This window comes from Pteronotus mesoamericanus, unplaced genomic scaffold (genome assembly GCF_021234165.1).
Source record: "Pteronotus mesoamericanus isolate MK-2021 breed Mesoamerican mustached bat unplaced genomic scaffold, CSHL_Meso_final scaffold_174, whole genome shotgun sequence".
Classification (NCBI taxonomy): domain Eukaryota; kingdom Metazoa; phylum Chordata; class Mammalia; order Chiroptera; family Mormoopidae; genus Pteronotus; species Pteronotus mesoamericanus.
The window spans coordinates 42,001,927-42,023,996 of record NW_026555309.1 but is presented as its reverse complement, the minus strand read 5'-3'; the positions used below and the strand labels follow the sequence as shown (position 1 = coordinate 42,023,996).

The 22,070-nt window shown below is 54.6% G+C and overlaps 1 protein-coding gene across 3 annotated transcripts in view; it reads left to right on the top strand.

The window, feature by feature from the left end:
* Positions 1-22,070, top strand: part of ST3GAL1 (ST3 beta-galactoside alpha-2,3-sialyltransferase 1) — a 64,479-nt gene that overhangs the window by 4,136 nt on the left and 38,273 nt on the right. For 2 of the 3 annotated variants that reach the window (XM_054590520.1, XM_054590519.1), the window contains exon 2: positions 12,558-12,717. The gene's annotated coding sequence lies outside the window, so the exon portion shown is untranslated. Of the gene's footprint in view, positions 1-12,557; positions 12,718-16,765; positions 16,789-22,070 lie in introns of those variants that run through there. The other variant, XM_054590521.1, reaches the window with a different exon arrangement.

The window sequence follows — 22,070 nt, the reverse complement described above, 5'->3', positions numbered from 1 at the left end:
TACAGAGAGGGGTCATGGAGCTGGTCTGGAGCGCTGGCCAGTCTCAGGAGCCATTGGTGTGTCCCCTTCCCCGAAGCCACACTCTCTTTCCTTATTGGAAGCCAACGTATCCCTGGGAAGCCTGCGGTTTTGTTGTTTCCTCAGGTTTTGTTGTTGGTTTAGATTGCTTTGATTTCTGTTGAACCAGCATTTATTAGCTACTTATGTTCCAGGCACCAGGCAAGTGCTGGAAATACACAGATGGGAAAGACATGAGGGCGGTCGGTCCCTGTCTCTTGTGCCCCCAAGGTCACAGTGGGGGTCACCTGGCTTGCACAAGAGAAATAAGATAAAATAGCAGATTGGCACAGGTGTGTTCTGCGCGGTTCTGCAGAGGTGAGGGACCTAGGGATTTTCGGGGTTCGGGGCTTTGGCCTCTGTTTCCCGCAGTATGTACAATCTCAGGTTTTTGCTTCCCTGGGATCCATCCTTGATGCTCGGCCAGAACGCAGGTCCCTGGACGTCGTGTCCCCCCTGCCCCGAGGGCTTCGCAGTGTGGCCTGTAAGAGAGAGGTGGCTGCTTTGGCTTTAAAAAGCTAATCCTTATATTGAGCTCAGATCGAAGCAGCTGACTTGGGCGAGGGGGCTGAAGGGCATGGCAGGCATCGTGGGGAAGAGCACCCAGGTGTGGGGAGCGCGCCGCCGCGCCGGCCTGCCCCTCCAGGGGCCTGAGCGGAGGTGTCCACGGGCAGTTACTCCCCCGTGACTCGGGGCCCCTTGAGGATTAAAGATCATCCGTGGGAGAATTCTGCGCCTGAGGCCTGGCTCCTGGAGCCGTCTGCTATCCAGCTAAGAGTCTTAGTGCAAGAGGTGACTGAAGGTGGAAAATTCTGGAAAACTCCAGGAAGAGCACCCGAAGTACAGGCTGGTTTTCAGCCAAATGGTTCGTTAATATACGCCGCTCACCCCACCCCGCAAGGAGCAAGGCACATTGACCGGGCGGTAGGGCTAGCCAGCTTTTCTCATTCCCAGGGCTGTGTACAACTTGTACATTTCTTTCCCCAGGGGGCACAGGGAATGACCCCTGGGTGGGGGTTGGGGGGGGTGCTGCTGGAGGGTGCTCAGCCCCCTGAGCCCGTCCTGTGTGGCCTGGCCACTCAGCAACGGGTGTGACATGTGTCAGAGTGGAAGGTGCCTGCAGAGGACTCAGTCTGTTGTGACAATGGTGAGAGAGAGGGATATTCCTACAGAGTCAGGGGACCCAGACAGGAAACCCAATGGCCTAGGTTTCCTTTCCACTTGCTTCTGGCCGGGGACCTTAGGCATGCCACCAAACCTCCTGAGTCCCTATTTCCTAATAGTAGATGGCAGTGTAAGTCCCCACTCTGCCCTGGCCCCTGCAGAGTTGGGAGGGGCCCGCAGGATGAGGCGGGTGCCCTTGCCTCAGAGATAACACATTTCGCAGCATCTGCTTTTTATTAAGCCTTTCATGTGTGCCCAGGAGGGTGGCAGGCATTTTAAACGTTCGATCATCTTGCAGTCCAGTTGGAAACAGGCGCACGGAAGTCAACGAGGGACGTGGTAGTGCCAGGGCCCAGCCACCGTCTCCCCAGAGGAGGCAAAGGGCGGGCGGGGCGAGGGCCACGGGCAGAGGTAGCGCCTGCCTGGAGGAGCTGATCAAAGCCACTGGAAGAGATGCACAGCCCCCCTCCTCCACCTGGCAGGGAGGAGCCGGAGGCCACACTCTGCCGCCTGGCTCTGTCCTGCCTGCCCTTCGCAGCCCGGTGCCACCGAGACCTGAGCCCTTCCCCCCGCCGACGGGGTGGGTAGCTATGGGAATCCCAAAGGGACAGGGGAGAAACCAGAGGCAGGAGAGGAACTTCCCCAAGGCCACACAGCAGGCGGAGGCTCAGGTTTTCACCCAGGGTGCTCTGTCGCCCCTGGTTAGCGGATGGTACTATAGCCACGCCTTTCCGTTGTTTCAATAGCGTCATAATGAAAAGCAGAACAGCCTCAGAATTAGGGTTTCAGTCCAAGGCTTATCACATAGGGCTCTGTGATCAAATCATCCACTTTTCCTGTGTCTCAGTTTCCTCATTTGTCATGGAGGTGATGTGATGTGGAAAATAAACCAGAGTCACGCTGCAAATATGAGCTTTTATGCCCAAGAGGGCTTGTGGGGGGGGCGGGCAGTGTCCTTTCAGCCTATTCACTCTTCAAATGTACAAGACATATTTCTACATTAAAAGTTTTTTCTTTCCAAAAATACCTGATTCTAGAGCCCTTAGGAGAATATAAAACACGAGTTAAAGATTACTTACAGTAATTCAGAGAGGCTGAGGAGAGAAGAATGTTGTTAGTTCCAGATTGTTTGCCAGAATTAAAAGGGGACTTTTGGAAGGTTCACAGTTGGGTGTACAACAAAATACTCTGTCTGAGTTTCACCAGAAACTTTTAAGAAAATCAAACCAAAATAGATATCATTGTCATAGATTTTGCTACATTAAAAAAAAAATCCATTTGACTCCACATCCCACTAACAGCCGGAACTGGCTAAAAATTCCCTTCATGCATATTTACTTAGCGGAGGGCTCTTGAGAAAAACCCAACCAGAAAACCCCCCACCAGAGCAAACCTGGCTACTTCTCTAACTGAGAAGGTGGAGTGACTCCAAGATTGTTTCATGCTCAGAAAGCCTAAAACCACTCCACATGAAAGACGAAAAATCCATCTAATTGGGCATTTACCTTTTCGGAAATAAAAGGCTCCGTGGCAAGAAAAGGAAAAAAAAAACAAAACAAAACACGAAATAACCTCTTTTCTTGGAAAATCTGACCGGAGCCCAAAATAAACCGCCTGCATTTGCTTGGCCAGCTGTGGAGACCTGCTTTCTCCCCCCGCCCGCGGGTTGTTGCCATAAACACCTCAGGGCTCCCAGGGTCCGAGGACCGAGACACCCCTGAACCCCGGCCTCAGCCTTTGCAGCCACTGGCGTTTGCAGCCCTGATGTCCCCGGGCCCGCGGGCCAGCTCTGGGGCGAGGGCTCTGCTCGAGGTGCACAGAAAGTGACTCCCCCAAAGTCACACCACCCCTCTCTCCACTCGGATCTTCCGCACGCCAGAAATAACCTCCGTGCGAAGTGGGTCACCCCAGGGCAGCACCGAGCTCATGTGGTCACTGGTCTGGCAGCCCCTCACACGACCCCCTCCGCTTGCCTCTCCAAGCCCCACCACCTGCCCTTCCCACCTGGAACCGCGTGGATGAGGAAGCTGAAGCTCAGCGAGGTGACCCAGCGTGCACCCCGGAGAGGGACGATGGAGGCCTCGGACCTGGGGAGCCGCCCCTTCACCAGGCTCTCGCTGACTCTGCCTCACCCCACGGTCCCTCTGTCTCCTTGGCTGAGCCTGAAACGGTGGCAAAGAGACCTGTGTCCAAATCTTATCATCCTGAGTAGATCCTAGCGTTCACTTAGGGAGCTGAGACTTTCCCGTCATGACAAGGGGACATAACACAACACAGCCCAACACCACGTAACAACGCAATGCAACAGAACACAACGCAACACAACACAACATCACGTAATACAATACAACAGAACACAGTGCACGATAACATGACGTAACAGGAGACAACAGCCACAGCTGCCACGTGCAGCTCAGGGCAAGCAGGGACTGAGGAAATGGAACCAGAGGCAGCCTTGGACAGACCGGTGTTTGCCTCAGGACCCCGAAGTTCTGCCGCTGAGGCCCAGGCAGGCAGACCACAGTGGTGCCTCCAGAAAGGAGCTTCAGGAAATAGCTCAGACATTCAGTTAGGTAGTTTCCTGCTATGCAGTTATTTCGCATGCAAATAATTTTTTTCCATTGTGGAGGGAGTCAGCTACTCCAGGGAGTCAAAGGCAAGGAACCCAGGCAGGAGCAGGATTTGTAAGAGCGGGGAGGCTGCAGGCAGCCTGGGCGCAGGGGATCTGGCTCCCACATTTTTTGGAGGGTGAACTCATGAACTGTCAGCCAGCAAAGAGGCTGCTGTGTGCATTCTTTCCTCGAGTGGGGTTTCAAAGAAAATAGTTTTAGTTGATGAATTTTCTAGAAAACCACAAGAGTCGAACAGTGGAAGCTACGTGACAGGCTGTCTCTGGTTCCCATGTGCCTGGGCCCCATCAGCACCTCCGCTGTGGCTCAGCCAGGGTGCATGCCTCAGGGTTTCCCGCTGCCTTAATTAATATCCTGTCCCTAGTCTTTGCAATAGCCCTAGAAAGTTGCAGTACTTTTTTTTAAATCCCATTTTACAGGTGTGGAAACTGAGGCTTGGAGAGGTTAAACCACTTGCCCAAGGTCACATAAACTGAAAAGTGGCACAGCTGCAATTCATAACTTCCTCTTTTCTGCCCAAAGCCTAAGAGCTCAGGCACCACGCTATGCAAGTCCCGTATCATCCTGTGTCTCTAGACCTGGGGAGCCTGGCAGGGTGGGGGGCAGCCCCCCAAGGAGTTGCAGATAGGAAACCCGTCACACTGGGTATTTGCCCCCAAACGCAGCCCAGGATGTGTGCTATCCCACCCTATGTGCGTAGCAAATGGACCCATGTTCTGTAATAGCCTTTTTGGAAGGAGGTCCTGATTTCTCTGCACGTGCTGTTTCCCAAGTTGTATCATCCTCCCAAAGGCTGGGGACCCAGGCCTTTTCCTTCGTTCACCATTTGGGGTAAGTTGGATGGGTTTCTTTAGCCCTTGATGACCTGGCTGGAGTTTTAAGTTCCGGAGTCGCGCCGTGCGCAGCTGACTGCAAGCACTCCCGCTTTGGTTCGTTGCCATGAGTGGAACCGGGACAGCCACACGGTGCCCGGGGATTCAGGGAGGACTGTGAGCCGACCAGGGGGTCACAGACTGGACCCTGGGCCGGAAGGTTGTCCTCAGACATGAAACACTACTCAGCTCCCTAGGCAGCACCTGCACCGAGAAAAATGACTAGGAAGTTTGCTGTTGCAACATTTAATAACTAACATCTTCACAATGGAGGGAAAGATTTGTTGTTCTTGCTCCTTGCAAACGCTGTTAATCCTACCACCTGGTGGAGAGTTTAATGAATAAAGGCCGTTGCTTGGGAATCCCATTAGCTACCACAAACAAGAATGTCTTTGTGGGGAGTGTTCCTGGTGTTGTCTAAAGCACAATCTTAATATTAAACCTCAGCCTTTGGGGAAAAAAAAAATTTAAAATGAAAGGAGCAGATTAGAAGACAGCGAGGTAGTACGCTACCACCTAAAAGAAATTTCAAATGAAAACCACGCCTTTTATAATGGTTTGAAGAACTGGTTCCAACACAAAGCCTGCTGTTACTCTTCTGTCTCCACTTTTGGCAGGGACCAAATTGAGCTCAGGCAAAATGATCCACGCGCAACAGGACTGTAACCATTAAACGGTGTCGGTATAATGACAAGCGTCCAACCAGGAGAAAAGGGGGACTGGCCCTGGGGACAGCTTTGAATATCGGAATACCTCTGCATGGTTGGGAGCCTGCCCCCGGGACGGAGTAAAAGAGGCCTTCTCTCTTTCTCCGAACAGGAGCCACGGTGCCGCAAGCTGTGACCGTCCCTGGAGGGGGCAGGAGGGAGGTGTGTGTGAGTCGACTGATAACAAAGTCACGGGGGTGGCGCACTTAGCATGAAACAAGAGAGAATTGTACACTCCTGGCGTTCGCACGGAGGCCTAGCCGTGCCCTTGTTCAGCCTCCGCCTGCTCCAGGACCTCAGTTGTTCATCTCCTGAGTCATTCATTGATTCACTCGATAAAAGCGCTGGCACGGCCGCTTCCGCGCTGTGCCACCTTGAGGGAGCGGCTGAACCTCTCTGTACCTCTGTTTCCTCGGAGCAGGTCTGCTGGCTTCCGTGAATTCCGGTACCAGTCTGTCCTTTTCTCTTGCCTGAGCCTCTGCCCGGGAAATACCATTCATTGGTCATTCCAGACTCATTTAACCTTCTGAAGAGGCTTTCCGGTCGTTGTTGTTTTAGGGGTTTTGACAGTTGAGACCATGGAGGCTCATTGAAGTTGGCCGCCTGACGTAAAGTTCCCCAGGCGGGGAGTGGCTGAGTGAGCTCTGTGTTCCCTGCATTCACCAGACCCCCGCCCACGTCCCTCTCACCTCCTTCACTTTGTTCTGTGAGCCAGACAAGAGGCCAAGAGAACAAAGTCCCCCTCACTGAACCATAGCTCAGAGGGCTATAAATAGGACGGTTAATGGTGGTCACATTCACCACTGGCAGACTTCGTGTGACACAGCCATGGCCTTTGGTCCAGGGTTTCCATGGTCAATAGAAGTTTTCTTCCTCCTTCCTTCCTTCCCTCCCTCCCTCGCGCCCTTCTTTCTTTCTTTTTCCTCTGAGCCACGACATCGTGCTCAGAAGCACATAGCCAGCCCTCCTGAGTGAGGCCGTGGTTGCCCGGAAAACAAACACATGTCACTCTTCCTCCCGGATCCGAGAAGGGAGCCCAGGTCTGGGCAGACACGGAGAAGGCTCATCAAGCAGCGGAGGCTGCTCAGCCGCCCGCATGTCCCCCTCTGAAGCAGGCCCAGTTGACCCGACAGGACGGCCGGCCTCGGGGACACCTCTTGTTGGGGAGCCCCGGGGCCGCAGGAACAGCGAGGGCCGGGCAAGAGCGGGGCCCACTGTTGATTAGCTGTGGGATCTAGGGCGAGTGCCTCTCCTGTTCCGGACTTAACCCCGCCCAGCTTACCGGGTGGGAGTGGAGAGAGCTAACGACACAGGACAGGGTGGAGGGGAGCCCAGGGCACAGCCGCTGTTCCCGCTGACGGCCGCGGAGAGCGGGAGAGCCGAGGCCCCGGGATGGACCCCAGAGAGGAGCCCGCCCACCCCGTCTTGTGACTAGAGGAAAGAGTCACAGCGGGTCCCGCATGACCTGCATTCTTTCAGTGATCAGGCACGGTGCAGGGTTTTTTCCTGCAAGCAGAAAGCAGTTGAATCAGTCCTGTGTTTTAGAAAAACCAGCCGGCTGCCGTTCCATAGGTAGTCCGTATGGGCATTGTTGGGAGGCACATTGGAGTATTTACTCCTGTGTGAGACTGGTGACTCCGCCTCTATAGGGTTGGAGAATGGATTATATATTTGGGGGCTGAGGACCTAGAAATGGAAAACCAGATGGAGACGTCCATCCCGGACACTGAGGGACCTGGGGAGCCACTGATGACCAGGGGCGGCCCCGTAACGCCGGTACAGGATGTCCTTCCCGTCACGGGCCTATGGGATTTGAGGTGGAGAGGACCACCTTCTAGAGCCCAGCCAGACTGGGTGGTGAAGAGGAAGCCCAGTGGGCAGCATGGCCCTGGCTTTGACAGTTTTGAACTCTGTGGCCTTGGGCAGACGACATTACTCTTTGGAGCTTCGGTCTCCACATCTGTGAAATGGGGGCAGGACTGCCACCCTCTGAGGACCGCTGTGAAGACGGAATGAAATTGGGCGCCGGAAATGCTTAGCACGGTGCTGGCCTCGTTGTCTGTAATCCCCCCATGGTAGCCGTTATTAATCATCTACCCTGACGATTATTAATTGTCTACCCTGGCGAAGCAGCCAGACTTTAGCAGTTAGCCTCCGAATTTGGAGACCCATGGGTTCCGAGGACTCTGGCGGGCTCACCCCTTTCAGACAGGGGCGGCACATGCCAGAGAACAGCTTTTGCAGCCTAACAGGCTTGCACTTCCTGCCTGAGTTCAGTTTCGGTTCATTTCCAGATGCGCCAGTCTAGCTTCCTCAGCCCTGGGCTGCGTAGCCATTTCCTGGCCGCCTGCTGCACCCCCCGCCCCTGCCCCCCCCATCCCCACAGGGGACAATGCCAGCTGCTCCGCTCTGCTTTCTGTCACCCTCGGCATCAGCCCTGTTGTTCCTGATTCACACACCCGGAGTTTCTGCCCCTGCACCCAGCTCTTGTCACGCTCCAGGCGTCTCAGCACACACAAGATTTTCCCATCAGCTTCTGATTTGTCCTTGCGCCTTCCTCTTCTGGGTCACCTGTCCCCTTTGCAGACTGATCCGAAACCAGAGTCTCTGTCTTGATCTCATTCTCCATGGTCATTGTGTTCTGGACAGGAATGCAGACTACCAGACCACCCACTGGTTCGTTTACCCTCTCCCACTGGGCACAGAGAGGCCTTGTTCCTTGTCTGTGAGCCCCTGTCCTCCTACCCAGTGGGCTCCTGACGGGTCAGCCCAGGAGTGTACTGCTGTCCCCACCAGGGCAGAGGGCAGTCACAACGCTGGAAAGGCTTAGCGAACGCTGAGGGGAATTGTGTTAGTCCTGCCCTGAAAATAGGGCCCCGTTAGGAAATAGTTTATCATTCAGGCTCCACTCTTTACTATGACCTTGAGCAAGTCACTTAATCTCTTCAAGCCTCCATTTACACACCTGCTAAAGATGCCAGTGATAATGGTATACCCATCACAGACCTTTGTGAGAACGAACTGGGGTTTTCAGTACAAACAGCTTAGTTTGGCAAAGTGCTAGTAAGCCCTTAGAAATGGCATCTGCTACTATTTATTGCTACTGGCTTTACCTGATTAGTATTATTGAAGTTTTCCTACTCACTTAGTGTTCAGGACAACCCTGCAAAGAATTGAAGCGGCTACAGATTCTACTTTACCAGAGAATAAACTAACACTCGGCAAAAGACTACAATAACGCAGCTGGACCTGACTGGCCTCGCTGGTCAGCACGCCGAGCGGCAGGCCACACTCTTCGGAACACAGCATGACGACAGGCCTCCGAGGAAAGGATATGTGTGCTTTCGAAGTGCAGCAGTAGTATTCAGCCGGCCCAGTGCGAACGAGTACTCAGATGATCACTTTATGTTTGGAGGGGAAACGGTGATTTATTGAGCACACTGGCTACGCTGCTCCAGGACCGAGGGAGAGTTCTATTTCCAGTCCTCGCTCTACCCCGGGAAGAAACAAAATTGGAGAAAAAAATCTCTTGCGAGACTTACTGTATTATGTTGCGCAGGAGACCGAACATCAGATTGCATGAGTGGGCTGTGAACGGTAGAGGCACTAATGGGGCAAAGGAGGGGTAATTATAGATCCAGAACAGCAGAAGGGAGAACAGAACTGTGATTTGCGCTGGAACTTGTCCTAATCTTCTGTGCACCAGCTAGAGTTGGAGGACATTTCCCTGGCCTCTCAAGCCCAGCCGTTCACAGCGGCGGGTCTTTCTGGGTCGGTACCTGGTGGTGGCCAGTTTCACGGGTGCACAGGGGAGGCTGGATGGGCTGGGATAGGGCGAGAGGCAGTGAGCACGGTGGCCGGTGGCCGGAGGCGAAGCCCTCGGCCCTGCCCTCCAGCCCTGTGACCTGTGGCCTGCCTCTCTGGGCCTCGGTTTCTCCTTTGTGATCTTGGGAGAGCCACGGGAACTTTCCTGGGCCTCCCTGAACATGGGGACTATGTCTGATTTGTCTTCCTTGGATGGCCCGTGTGTACAAGCCCCCGGAATCTGTTTTTAAGAGCTGACTTGTTCTGAATTGGAAGGAATTGTGGAAGGGATGGGGAAACAGGAGAAATAGAGGAAAACGAGGAGGGCAGGGCGTGGCGAGCAGAGCCGCCACGTAGCATTTGAGAAAGTTTGCAGGGCCCGGGGTATAAAGCAAAGGGCAAGGAGAGTTTAAGCAGCTAATGAGGCTGCTCCTGGGACCAGCAGGCAAGGCAGCGGGATAATGACCTCCCATGCGTGTTCAGCGCCTCAGGCCCTGCTAGAGGAGTGGAGGGTGGGCTCCACTTGGGGACAGTCTTGTCATTAGAAGCCCCGCATTTACAAGCTTGCCAGTTGGGGTAGCGCAGTTGCCAACTCTGTTTTCAAAAGCCAAGAAGACTAATGACAGAGTTGCTTCTGGTTTATGTTCTGCTCCAAGGTGAGTCTTAGGCTCTAACCCAAGGTCACAGGTGCCTGGCTGTGGAGTCAGACACCTGAGGCTCCATGGAAATGGGGCTCTGTGTGTCATTTCGTTGGCAGATTTCCCCCTTCCATCTTATGGTACAGAACAATTATAATATGCCTCCCTATATGAGCATACATACCTGCGGGCACTCGTGTTATGGTGATTATCAATTATCTAGTATGATGTAGCCTCTATAACATTCAGCCAGAGGCTCCTGCTCATCGTAAGTCAGGCACCTCCTAATGATACTCAGAGATCCATCTGCTTCATTCATCCATTCATTCACTCACTCATTCATTCTTTCGCCATTACTGAGCGTCTGCTATACCCATATGCTGTCCACTGGGGGCTGGGGTGGGGAATCTAGAGATAAGTAGAATACTGCCCTCTTCCCCCACCCCTAAAACCACCCAGTAAGAATAACATAGTAGGGTTGAGGTGCTGTCTGACACCTAGTAAGTTTCTGGTAAGTGAAAGCATGAAGGAATAGACAAAGGAATGAAGAGAAGAAGCAAGTGAATAAAGGAAGCTATCTGTGCCCAGGTTGGTGAGGTCCCTAACCTCGCGTGGAATGTGGCAGGAGTCTCAGAGAAATTGTCTTGGAGCTGCGACGCACGGATTCTTTTGCTCATTTTCTCATTTGGGAAACGGCAGTTGACTTCGTGGTCAGTGGTGTGCTGGGCAGTGATGGGGGTGTGGCGGGTAGGACAGACACACGCGGCGCCCATGGCGTCATTAGGCTAGTGACAGATGCTCTACGGGAGCGCAGGGAATTCCGGAGGCATGCAGTCAGTCTGGGTGGTTCGCAAAGGCGTCCCTGGGAAGGGCCGCTGATGCTGAGATCAAAGACTGAGTCGAAGGTTCGGCGGGGAAAGGGGATGGAGTGAGCTGGGGATGAGGGGGGCTCTGGGCGACAGTTTTCGAGGATCCCTCTGGCTGCTGCTGAGGGCGGGGGCTGGCTTTGCAGGAGACAGCAGCACCGCAGGCCAGGTCAGCAGGCCGGGACAGTGAGCACCCAACGTCCTTCTCTCAAACAACAGGGGCCATTAGGAAGTTCCATTTCCACGGCTTCCCTCCCCTGGACACTGCCCTGACTGCCCTCCCTCTGGCATGGCACGTATCTTCTCTGTAAACACCCCGCCCCGCCAGCGAGCTCCAAATAGAGTCTGTTCAGAGTCAACACGAGAGCCTTTAGGCAAATCTGGGGTCAGTCTGTGGCTACATCCTGTTGATTTTACTTCTGAACTAGTTTTGAATCGCTCACGCCTCATTCGCCCACAGCCCTGCCTGGTCCTCATCTGCTCTTGACCGTCCCCCCGGAGGGGCTGACCTTTCCTTCCAACACGCGTGTCAGTGGCGTGTGTGACCCCATTGCCAGCACTGTAAAGAGAACATGGTGGTTGTGTCTGTTAGCTTCCTCTGCATAACAAAGGGCCCCAAACCTTAATGTCTTAAACAACAAACATTTCTTATTTCTCCTGAGTCTGGGTTGACCGGGCATTTCTTTTAGTCTAGGCAGTTTGCCCAGGGCTTCCCGAGTAATTTCTCATCCCCCTGGGGAGGGCGTAGCTCAGGCGTGTTAACGTGGTGGCAGCCTGATTCATTCCAAGCAGCAAGAGAGAGGAAGTTCTGAGCATAAGCACTTTTTAAGCCTTTCCTCGGTCCCTTGTGTTATCAGATTGCATGAGTGGGCTGTGAATGGTGGAGGCCGTAGCTCGTTACGTGATCAAGTTCAGAGTCAAAGGGTGGAGAAATCAACTCCACTGCAAAGGCTTGTGCGTAGAAGGAGGAGTGAGCAAATTCAGGGGGCCTTACTGCCATCTTCTATCCGAGTGGCTCCGATGAAGACTTGGAGCCAGACAGCACGGGGGTGTCCTGTTTTGGTCTGTTCTCTGCCACTTACTGCCTTTGTCATCCCAGGCAAGTTGACTCACGTACACTTTCCAAGCCTCAGCTGCCCGTTCGGAACATGGCGATAGTCAGCATGGCCCCTGAGATTCCGCGGGAGGATGAGATGAGAAAACCTGTGGTCGGCACACTTCTCCACGTTTGGGACACAGTGCGAGCTCGGCGGGGAGTCTGTTTTAATTCCCAGATATGGGAATGACAGGGCTTCCAAAGCCCTGTCCTGCTGGCCTCAGCCCATTTATTCCAACTTATGCTTGCGCCATCACATCTTTATCCTTGTTCCTTGGAGACACTTTCCTCCAGGTGTGTTTTTGTTTTTGTTTTTGTTTTGTGAAACAGCGTCTCACTGGTACTTCGATGGAGAAGCAGCTAAAGATATCCTTTTCAAGTTCTTCTTTTACCAAGTTGGTCGTTTTTTTCCCCTCAGTTCTCCTAAATGTCACTCACGGCCCGTGGCCCACGTGCCCCCACGGACTGGCCTGTTGGTCTGTTTTCTTCCCCAGGCCGAGCCCCTCAAGGGCCGGAATTGCGGTTTACTCCCCTCTGATTCTGGCACTGGCTCTGTGCGTGGAACAAAGTAGACACTTACTTAAAAAATATTTGCTATAAAATCGTTGTGTAAGTGGAGAAAGGGCTGAACTCCTGGCTAATGATCTCGAATCATCTTCAAAAGGCAGTGGAACTCATGACACTTGCCCAAACTCATGACACTTTTCTCCTCTCTCCTTTCAGCTGGTGTCATTTTCAGCCTCAGCCTCAGCCCTTCTGACCTGGAAGTGCCAACGGAAGTCATGAGCTTCGCCAGGGGCTGTGGCGGGTGGCAGCTCTGAGCTTTGCGGCCAGGACAGTTCCACGTGGGGACCAGAGATGGGCCATCCCTTGACCTACTGAGGTAAATGACTCACTAAGTTCCCTGCAGGCATGAGGCGTCCTCTTTTCTGGTTCCATCCTTGGATTGTGCTGGGTGGGGTTGGGGACATGTCCCCCTCTTTCTTGGTCTCTTTGTAACTTGGCCTGTTCTCCTGGATGGTCCACAGAGAGGGAGCTCCTTCTCCTTCAGGGAAAAGCGCAGGGCGGTCAGAGTATCAGGCAACCTCTCCTTTTCTGAAAAGGAAGCCGGGGCTCTCCTGAAAATTGGTCAGTCAAATCCCAGATAGGGAGCATCTTTCTATGACAAGTGCCTGCCACCCCCGAGGAGGTCTGGGGTGTCCTGGGGTGAGAGTCAGCAAAGCCCCGTGACCCACAGGACAAGAAAGTTTCCGTTCACGCTCATCATTCAGGCCTGCCTATGCATGCAACGCAGCTGCGACCGAGACCGTGTGGACACAGGGCCTAAAATATTTACAGTCTGGTCCCAGCCGAAAATGTGGGCCAGCCCCTGGTCTACAGCTGAGCCGTCCACATGTCGCAGCCTCTCCGTATGTGGCTGTTTCTATTTTCATTCATGAAAATGACATTAAAATTAAAAATTGAGTTCTCAGTCGTACTTCTCAGTTTTCAAGTGTGAATAGCCACAGGTGGCCCCTGGCTCCCACGCAGGACGGAGACCCTGGGGTGTCTCTCTCAGCTTGGGCGTAACTGCAACCATCGTGGGAGAAGGAGGGATGGATGCGTGTGTGTATCTGTTGTGTAGGGTTATTGGCGAGGACATCCACCTACTTCCCTCCCCGCCTCCCTCCCTCTCTGTAAAAATGCAATTAGTGTTAACATGTCTTTGGGCAGCCGACCAATGGTTTGTGTGTGTGAGTCCATGCAGAAACCAAGGCCCTTCGGCCTTGGGATTTATTAGTTTTATGTATACAAATGCGTAGATATGAGCTTAAGCTGTTCCTAGTCACAGGCGGCCAGCGGCCATTGGGGCGTCCCTTCACGGTGCAGACACAAGACAGCAGTGTCCCCGGGGGCTGGAGACAGAGGCCAGGGAGTTAAGAAATAGGAGAGGAAGAAAATGAGCCCAAGATGGGGTCTTGGAAGAATGTGGAATGGGAGAAACACGAGGTGGTGAGGATGGGAATGTGGTTTCACTTTGAAAGGACCCGTGGAACGAAGTCACGGCGACCAGGCTTTATCTCCTCTCAGAACGGGTGAGCACAGCACGGGCCTTACCTGGGACACATTCGCATTCCTGGGCAGAGTATGTTCGGACCCAGGACTGCTAGTTTGTTTCATGCATCAGCACATTCTTCGGAGCTCTTTCCCGGTGCCCGGCACCGTTCCAGGCAGACAAAGACCCCGGGAGTTCCCATCGTAGCCAGGAGTGGGCAGGGGGACAGGCTGAGGGGAAGCTGAAAAACTACGTCTACAAGTGTCAGGGCTGGGGGCGGGCAGGGGTTGGGGTGGACAGCTTGGGTGTGGTGGCCCAGGGGATGTTAATGGCACCCAGGCACAGTGCTGGTAAGTAAAAGATAACCAGAGAGAGGTGAAGGGGAGCAGGGCAGGGAGCGGGGTTTGCAGATCAAAGGACAGGCCACGGGGCAGGCCTCTTTGGTCCCTGCACATCCTTTCTGGCTTGAAGGGTCACGTGCATGAACCCTTCCCCTTAAAAGTCAGGCATTTCCTCCCCGCAAATGCATGTTATCGGCTAGCCCAGAAGCAGCCTGGGGGGTGAGGCATTCCGATTAGATAAGAGGACATCCTGGCAATTCAGTTATGAAAACTGGCCCCAGAGAGAGCGGGTGGAATTTCTGTAGCTGATAACCTTTAAGAAAGAGCCCCGGTTGCTGGGACGGGGGTCGTTTTTCTGGAAGAGAGGAGACTTGGGAGAGCCAAGTATCTGAAAGGCTGTCGGGTGAAGAGGATTATTTATACCTCAGGGTTCTAGGGAGGAAATTCATGCAGAACGAGCGAAGCTAGCCTTTCATTTCAGGCTGTTTTTCCTCCCTCCCTCCCTCCCTTCCTTTCACAAATACTCCTAAATTCCTGACACTGGGCCACACACTGGAGGTAAAACAGGGTAAGACAAGAGCTATGTCTTCAGGATGTTAATAATTTCAGGGCAGAAACAGGCAAATGAACCAGTCCGTGGTACGGATGGAGGCAGTTCTGGGTTTGGTGAGGCCTGCAGCTAATACGATGGGAGTTCTCTTTAAGAAAAAAATAATCAAAATTATGAATTTAAAGTTAGATACAAGCCCTAGATGAGTGGGGTGCCGCTGAGGGGCCCTGGACTTGAAGATCCCTTGCCGCTGGCCTGGCCGCCTCCGGGTTTGCGTGCTGTGGGGTAGGTGGGGATGCCTTCCCTCCCCAGGCGCCTGGAGCCCCAGGGGCTGGCTGGGCACCAGGGATGCTTACGGGACAGACACGTGGCAGAAAGCCTGGCAATGGGACTTCTGGTAAGTCCATAGTGGATGGACTTACCTTCTGCGTCCTCTGAGCCTTTGTTTTGGGCTAATGAATTAGGACAAAAGACCTATGTCTTCGTAGTATTTATTTATGTATTTAGCCCTAATCCAATAGGATTGGTGGCCTTTTCTTTTTTAAAAGATTTTATTTATTTATATTTATTTATTTATTTATTTTTAAGAGAGAGAGAGAGGGGAAGGGAGGGAGAAAGGGAGAGAACACATCGACGTGAGAGAGAAACATTGGCTGGTCGCCTCTCATACGCACCCCAACCGGGGACTGAACCCACAACCCAGGCATGTGCCCCGACGGGGAATGGAACCAGCGACCCTTCGTTTTGCAGGACGGCCAGCCATGCTGGTTAGGGCGCTGCTGGGATTTTTAAAGGCACTGTCCTTACACGTCCACAGGCTGACCTTATGCGCCCACTTCCGGGGCTGTATTGGACTGAAGCGCCTGAATTTTGGGAGTGTAAGTGCCGGTGAAGTGTTTGCCAGCGTTTGTGAAGGGCTGACTGTGGGTCAGATACTAACAGCCCCAAACCTGGGGGCAAGGAAGTGGGCCACTCTGTGATGGGACGTGGGTGGGCTCCCCCGCTGCTAGATCGGGGACCGTGTCTGCCTAGAGCTCCCGCATCACTTCCGTGGAAGGACGGACATTCCAGGGGTATCCATGGTGGCCAGGCCCAGGGCCCTGGACAAGACTGGTGTCGCAGATACGGGGAGGGGCCACCAAAAGCATGGAAATTTCCCATGAGCTTCTAAAAGCCAAACTCATGGATCGAGTCACCCTCAAAACACTTAATTTTTATTCACACCTGGTTGATAAACATTGGGGCTTTTACCAGTGAGCTTTGTGCCCGATGGGCATCCAGTTGTGTCTGTCCACCTTTCCGGGTCACGGCACTGTGGCTCTGGGACAGGGTCCAAATTCCAGGGCAGGACGGACGAGGCTCACCGTGACCTGGGCCTCGCCACCACTGTCCCGGCCCCGGCCCACCTTCTGCAAATCCCAGAGTCGTTCTGAGAGCAGTGTTAAGAGTGCGGACTCTGCAGACGGACGGCCGAAGTCAAACCACACTTTCGTGCCAGCCCGGGGCAAGCCGCTTCCGCCCTCTTCACCTGCCAGACGGCGCAGTCGACGGCAATGGCACCGGCCTCAGGGGCTTGTTGTGAGGGTAAATCCTTTAGCAGATGTTGAAGTGCTGAGAACCCTGCTAGACATGTAGCAGTCCCTGGTGGCTAGTGTTTTGTTTTTTTTAAATGATGTTTATTCTATTACAGTTGTCTCAGTTTTTCCCCCTTTGCCCTACCCCACCCATCCCACCCCGCCCCCCTCTCCCACAGTCAACTCCCACTCTGTTGTCTGTGTCCATGGATCATTCTTACATGTTCTTTGTCTAGTCCCTTCCCCTTCTTTCCCCCATTGTCCTCCTTCCCCCTCCCCTCTGGTCACTTTCATTCTGCTCCATGTTTCCATGCCTGTGGTTTATTTTGTTCGTTAGTTTATTTTGTTGAATAGATTCCACTTATAGGTGAGATCATATGGTATTTGACTTTCACCGACTGGCTTATTTCACTTCGCATAATGTTCTCTGGTTCCATCCATGTTGTTGCAAAAGGTAGGAGTTCTTCTTTCTTTCTTTCTCTTTTTAAAATGCAGATTGACTTACATGCTGCTGCGGCCCCCGGGCACCCCCAGGCCGGGACCGCTGGGCGACCCCGCAGACGTTCCCCGGCCAGGGTCACTGTTGTGGCCGGTCCAGCCCTTGTGGTTCTTCTTATGAGTGCAAGCTGCACCTCAGAAATAACCATCATGGAGCTTTGGAGAAAAAAAAACAAAACCAAGATTTATTACTCAAGTGAAGTCACAAATAGAGAGAGAGAGAGAGGGAAAGAGACCAGACTGGGGTTCTGCTTTTATTGGGGTGGAGGGCGGGGTCCCTACGGTTTCCCTTTTTTGGTGAATTTAAAACAGGAGGGCGGGGAGGAGGGCTTGGGACGGGAAAAGCAGAGTCGTTCTCATGGTCACCTAACCAGGGCCTTTTAAAGGGGGATTTCCTGGGTGGGGCGGCCCAGCTGTCCATCATGGTGGGTAGCCGTCACTGTGTTTATTCCTGATGGGTGTCTTTGAAATGGGTGCCTTGGCGATCAAAAGCCTAATCCAGGCCTTTGCGTCATAATCCAAAAAGCTAACTGTCAGCTGCTAACACTACAAATACACGGATGCAACGATGTGGCTGTGACTGTAGGAACCGCTCTCTCCTACTGTTCCCCGTAAATAAATAACATTCACTTTAAGTGAAAGGGACACCTCCTTCTTGCCTTCTGGTTTGAACCAGCCTTCAAAACTCAACTCAAGTGTCACTTCTACTGGGAATTCTTTCCCCACACTTGCACCCCTCCCCCCGGCCGCCTCCCCCAAACACCCGACATGTGTCCTGGCCACCCTGCTTGCCCGGGCGGCCTGTGAGGTGTCCGTGTTGCCCGCAACACTGGGAGCTCCTCGGTGAGCAGGAGCGCGTGATGCCTTCTTCACGGGGGCTTATTGAAACCCACCTGTGCCCGGCACGTCCTTTATGCCCAGGGCCAAGGAGGGATGGAAGAGGGCAGACACTGTCCACCTGTATTGGTCACATTGAGCCAGCCCCGGCTGCTGGGTTGGTAAACCCGTTGTTGGACAGCTAGCTGACCATTCTGCCGGGTGGACACAGGCCTGGGCCCGTTGAGGATTATTTCTCTCTTTTCAACCCCCTCAGGCATCAACCAGACTTCCATGCTTCCTGTGAGCTGTCTCCAGCTTTTGGGGAACTGAAAATGGGGGTTTCCATGCCTGGGGCCACTGCAGTGTGGCTCACAGCTGAGCTGGGAGCTGCCCTGGTATCTGCCCTTTATAGGTCTGCATGCCTTAGGCTAAGCTGAGCAAGTGGGCCCTTCAAAATAGCCAGCTGCCTTTCCTGGTCTGGACTGTGCGGAGGAGGTGGAAGGACATGGGAGAACCGGAGCCATCTTATCTGATGTCCACTTGGCAAACACTGCCCTGTGTACAATGTCCAAGGGCTGTGCAGGGAGGGGACACATCGCCATGTTGCTCAATGTCCTGCATGGAAACACTTGCTCACAGGCACTAAAAATTCCCTCTGCTCTGGGGGATTGGCCCTGGGCAGGAGAGCTGGACTTGGGGATAGTGTGTCCCGAGGGGCAGGAAGGACCTCTAACAGCCATGTCTAGGCTGGACCAGAGCCTGAGGATCCCCTCAAGCCTGTTACTGTCAGCATTTAACTAATTATTAGTAAAAGAAAGAGGAGCACATGGAGTCAGGCATTGAGTTAATAGACTGGGGAGCACAGCCAGCCTGCCCCAGAAGCTGTGGCTTCACACTCCAGGGCATGGCCGCATCACTCTGCCAAGGGGCCAACACCCCTCCCTTCCCCGTCGGGTGCTGGATTGCTGGGGGTGCGCAGGAGGCGGTGCTGGACCACAGAGGCCTGTCCGTCTAACTAGGGGATGTGAGCCCATCCAAAGCCGGTGAAAACTTGGGAAGTTGAGCAGTCATTTTGGAAAAACTTCTGGTCTTTTCCAAGCTAATAGAATCCGAGGGGAACAAAGAAGCTCACGCATGCGTGCGCACGCATGTTCTCTTTCTCTCTCTCTCTCTCTCTCTCTCTGGAATCTGCACTCGCCCATGTTCGCATGCCCTCTTGTTGTAGCCACGTGGCCTTAGCAGCCACGTGGCCCATGGCTGTGGGGACTCCACACGCAGGCTCCATGGGGCCTGAGCACCATGGCACGGCCACAGGTTGCAGCTGGGGACACACACAGGTGGCTGGATGCTGGACTGGACTGGACTTCAGTGTGGAGCAGGAACTCTGGGCAGTGGCTCTTGGGTTGGCCACAAGGTTGGACTTTTTCCACGGCAGGGTGGATGGAGGTGGGGCCTCAGAAAGTCAGGAGGGGAGGCCCCTTCACTTTACACAGTCAGTTAAGTTTACCACCAGCCCCATCCTCCCGTGTGGGTCTCAGGAAATTCTTTTCCTCCTCGCACACTGAGAACTGACTCTCTGGGGAGACACCTATTCTTCCAATCAAACAAGGATCTTGAAATTCCAGGAGTCCTCAGCACAAAACCCACCTCTTCAGGCAGCAGGCGGGGCCTGCCCCCATTGTGTGGGGGTGGAGGTGGGGGGGGTTGCCTCACCGCGCATGAGCTAGTCAAATGCATGAGCCCAGAGAAGAGAGCAGTTGGGGCGGGGGGGAGGGGCGCTCACGGCCCTCTGTGCCCCTTCTTGCTTCCCTGGAGCCCCACCAAGGGCTTGGTGACAACTCCTGACTGCGGACCTCATTTTCTCTTTCTCTGTCTGCAGTTTGGTGAAGTGACTGTCTTCCTTTAACCCCGCCCCCCCCCCCCCCCATCGAGAGCATCTGGCCTCTGGGCAGAAATCAAAGAAGAAGCCCGGGGAGGGGGTGGGGGGCGCTGCAGGGGTGCCCCCGCCCCAGGCTGCTCCGAAGGCAGGCCTGAGCCCCCGGAAGGGCGTCCTGCCGGGGGCCTTGCCCGAAATGCTTTGTGCCAGGAAGCTCTCAGTGGGCGCTTTACAAGGGCATTTGCATTCCCTTAGCCTTTGAAAATAGGCTTAGGGTTTTTAAAAAAAAAGATAAAAGGTCAGCTTGGACTCTCTACCAGAGCCCTAGAGGGTGTGAGGAGATACCTGGGAAGGGGGAAGTCTCTTCCCAAAGGGCTGGTTCCTTTTGGGGCTGGTTCCTTTCTCACCTGCTTCCTGCCCAGCAGGTCCTCCACGGGACACACTCACCTGGAAGACAGTAGTTCCCCATGGGCTGTGCCACTCCCCACTTGGGTTATTCAGTTAACAATGTAGAGGGGGTGCCTCCCGGTGCCCGCAGCCTTCAGAGAGCTGGGGAGCTTCAGCAGCTGACCGAGAGCACCCCCTTGTGACACGCTCGTTGGCGTTGGCGGTGGGGGCCTTCTGATAAACCTCGGAGTTGACGGACAGATACAAGGGCTTCCCTGATAGGAAGGTGAGCAGTGCTGAGAGAAGGGGCAGTAGGTGAGGATGGGGGGAGGGCAGGATCTGTGAGTGTCACAAGAGTGACTGGGGCCGGCCACACTGAGGGGACAGGCAGCAGAGACCTGGAGGACGTGAGGTCATGACCTACATGGGTACCTGGGGGTCAGCCATGGCCCAGCCCTCAAGTGGCAGCAGTGAGCTTGGTGAGTCAGAGCAGCCGGCCATTCAGGGGGCCCTGCAGAGGGAGCGAGGGGCTGGCAGGGAGGGCGGGGCGGCCGGCAGGGTCTCCTTGGCTTTTGGGAGACACCTCCTCCAGGACTTCCTATGGCTGCCCCCCTGAGCTCCTCCAGTTCCTCAGCCTCGCCCCTCAGAGAAAGCACCCTCGCTGCCCTCGCCGGACCTGGCCCGTCCCCCCTGGGTGCTCCTGGTGTCCCTTAATGGCATCTGGCCTCACGTTCCCAACTCCAGGTGGAACTCAGTCCACCTGCCAGACTAAGACCCGGGGGTCTTCCCATTCTCCCTGTCTGCCCAGGGGGCCGCTGGCTGGTCCTGAGTCCTCGGCCTCCTTCCCTTTTCTGGGGCGCCACCTTCTCGCATGTGAGCTCTTCCGCAGGACACTTTTTATCCTGTCTCCAAGGGGACCGATCTTTCCCCTGCATCAGGACCTGCTCCGGACCCCTCTGCCCCTCCTTGGCACTCAGCAGGCTGCCTGGCATTCGCCTCCCAGATTCCTGCAATACGTGCTAAATTCGCAGGGCGAGGGCTGGGTCCCCGGCAACGGCAGCCTGGATTCCACGCATGCCACTTTTCCCACCGCCCCCGTGGTGCGCCGGCCGCTCTTCGCCCTCAGGGTGAGGCCCCCCACAATGAGGTTTGCCCCAGAAGCTTTTGCTGCCTGGCCTGCGCAGCGCCCCGCTCTCAAAGTTCCATGGCATGTACATGTGCCCTCGGCGTGCACTGTGCCACCAGCTCAGGACTTGCAGGGTCTGTGTGTCCTTGCACGGGCTGTCCCTAGGCCAGGAGTGCCCTTCCCCGGTTTCTTCTCCCAGCAAGGTGTCTGCTGGCCCATACGAATCCAACTCCAGGGCCACCTCCGGGGGAAACTGTCTTCTTCGGTGCTGGCCCCTGCCCCTCTCTTGGTGGCATGTTCTCATCTTGACGCAATGGACCAGGAGGGTCTGAAGCGCCAGGTCCATGTGGCCCTGCCCTCAGAGCCTCACAGTCTGGAACAGGGTGGCCGGCTGTCACTGTAAAGGCCGCCTCGTCAACCTTTTCCCATCTGTGGGCCAGTCGTCTGTCTCTGGGGTGACCGCTCAGTCCTGCCGTTGTGGCACAAAAGCAGCCACTCGCCATAAATTCCTCAGTGAAAGCGCGTGATGGATCATGTGGCAGTAGAACTTGGGCGACTTGCCCGTGCTGGACGCTGGAGGCCACCGGGATGAATTAGGGAGCCCCTGAGCCCCGTGATCTGGGCGAGCCCCAAGTGCTGGGGCAGGGCTGGGGGGGCTCTGCGGGGTCCCCGGGCGTTAAACCAGGTGCCTTGTTTCGGGGCAGAGTTGGGATGTAAACCCAGCAATTCGACATCAGGGCCTTTGTTCATAACCCTGTGTCCAGCTGACACGCGACAGACAGGACTCAGAGCTGGAGGGAACCAGGGTGGCTCAGGCTCACCCACCCGCCCCTTTCCCCAGCTGACGGCATTGTCCAGGGGAAGGGGAGTAATTTGCCCAAGATCACACAGTGTTCGGAGAAGAGGCAAGATTTGAAGCTGAGTGATTCCATTCCTGATCCAGCGCCTCGTCCATAAGCCCAAACCCCTCCTTTGGCTTGGGACCTGCAGAAAAACAGAGGCCTGGTCCCACCTCCCACCTGGGGTTAAA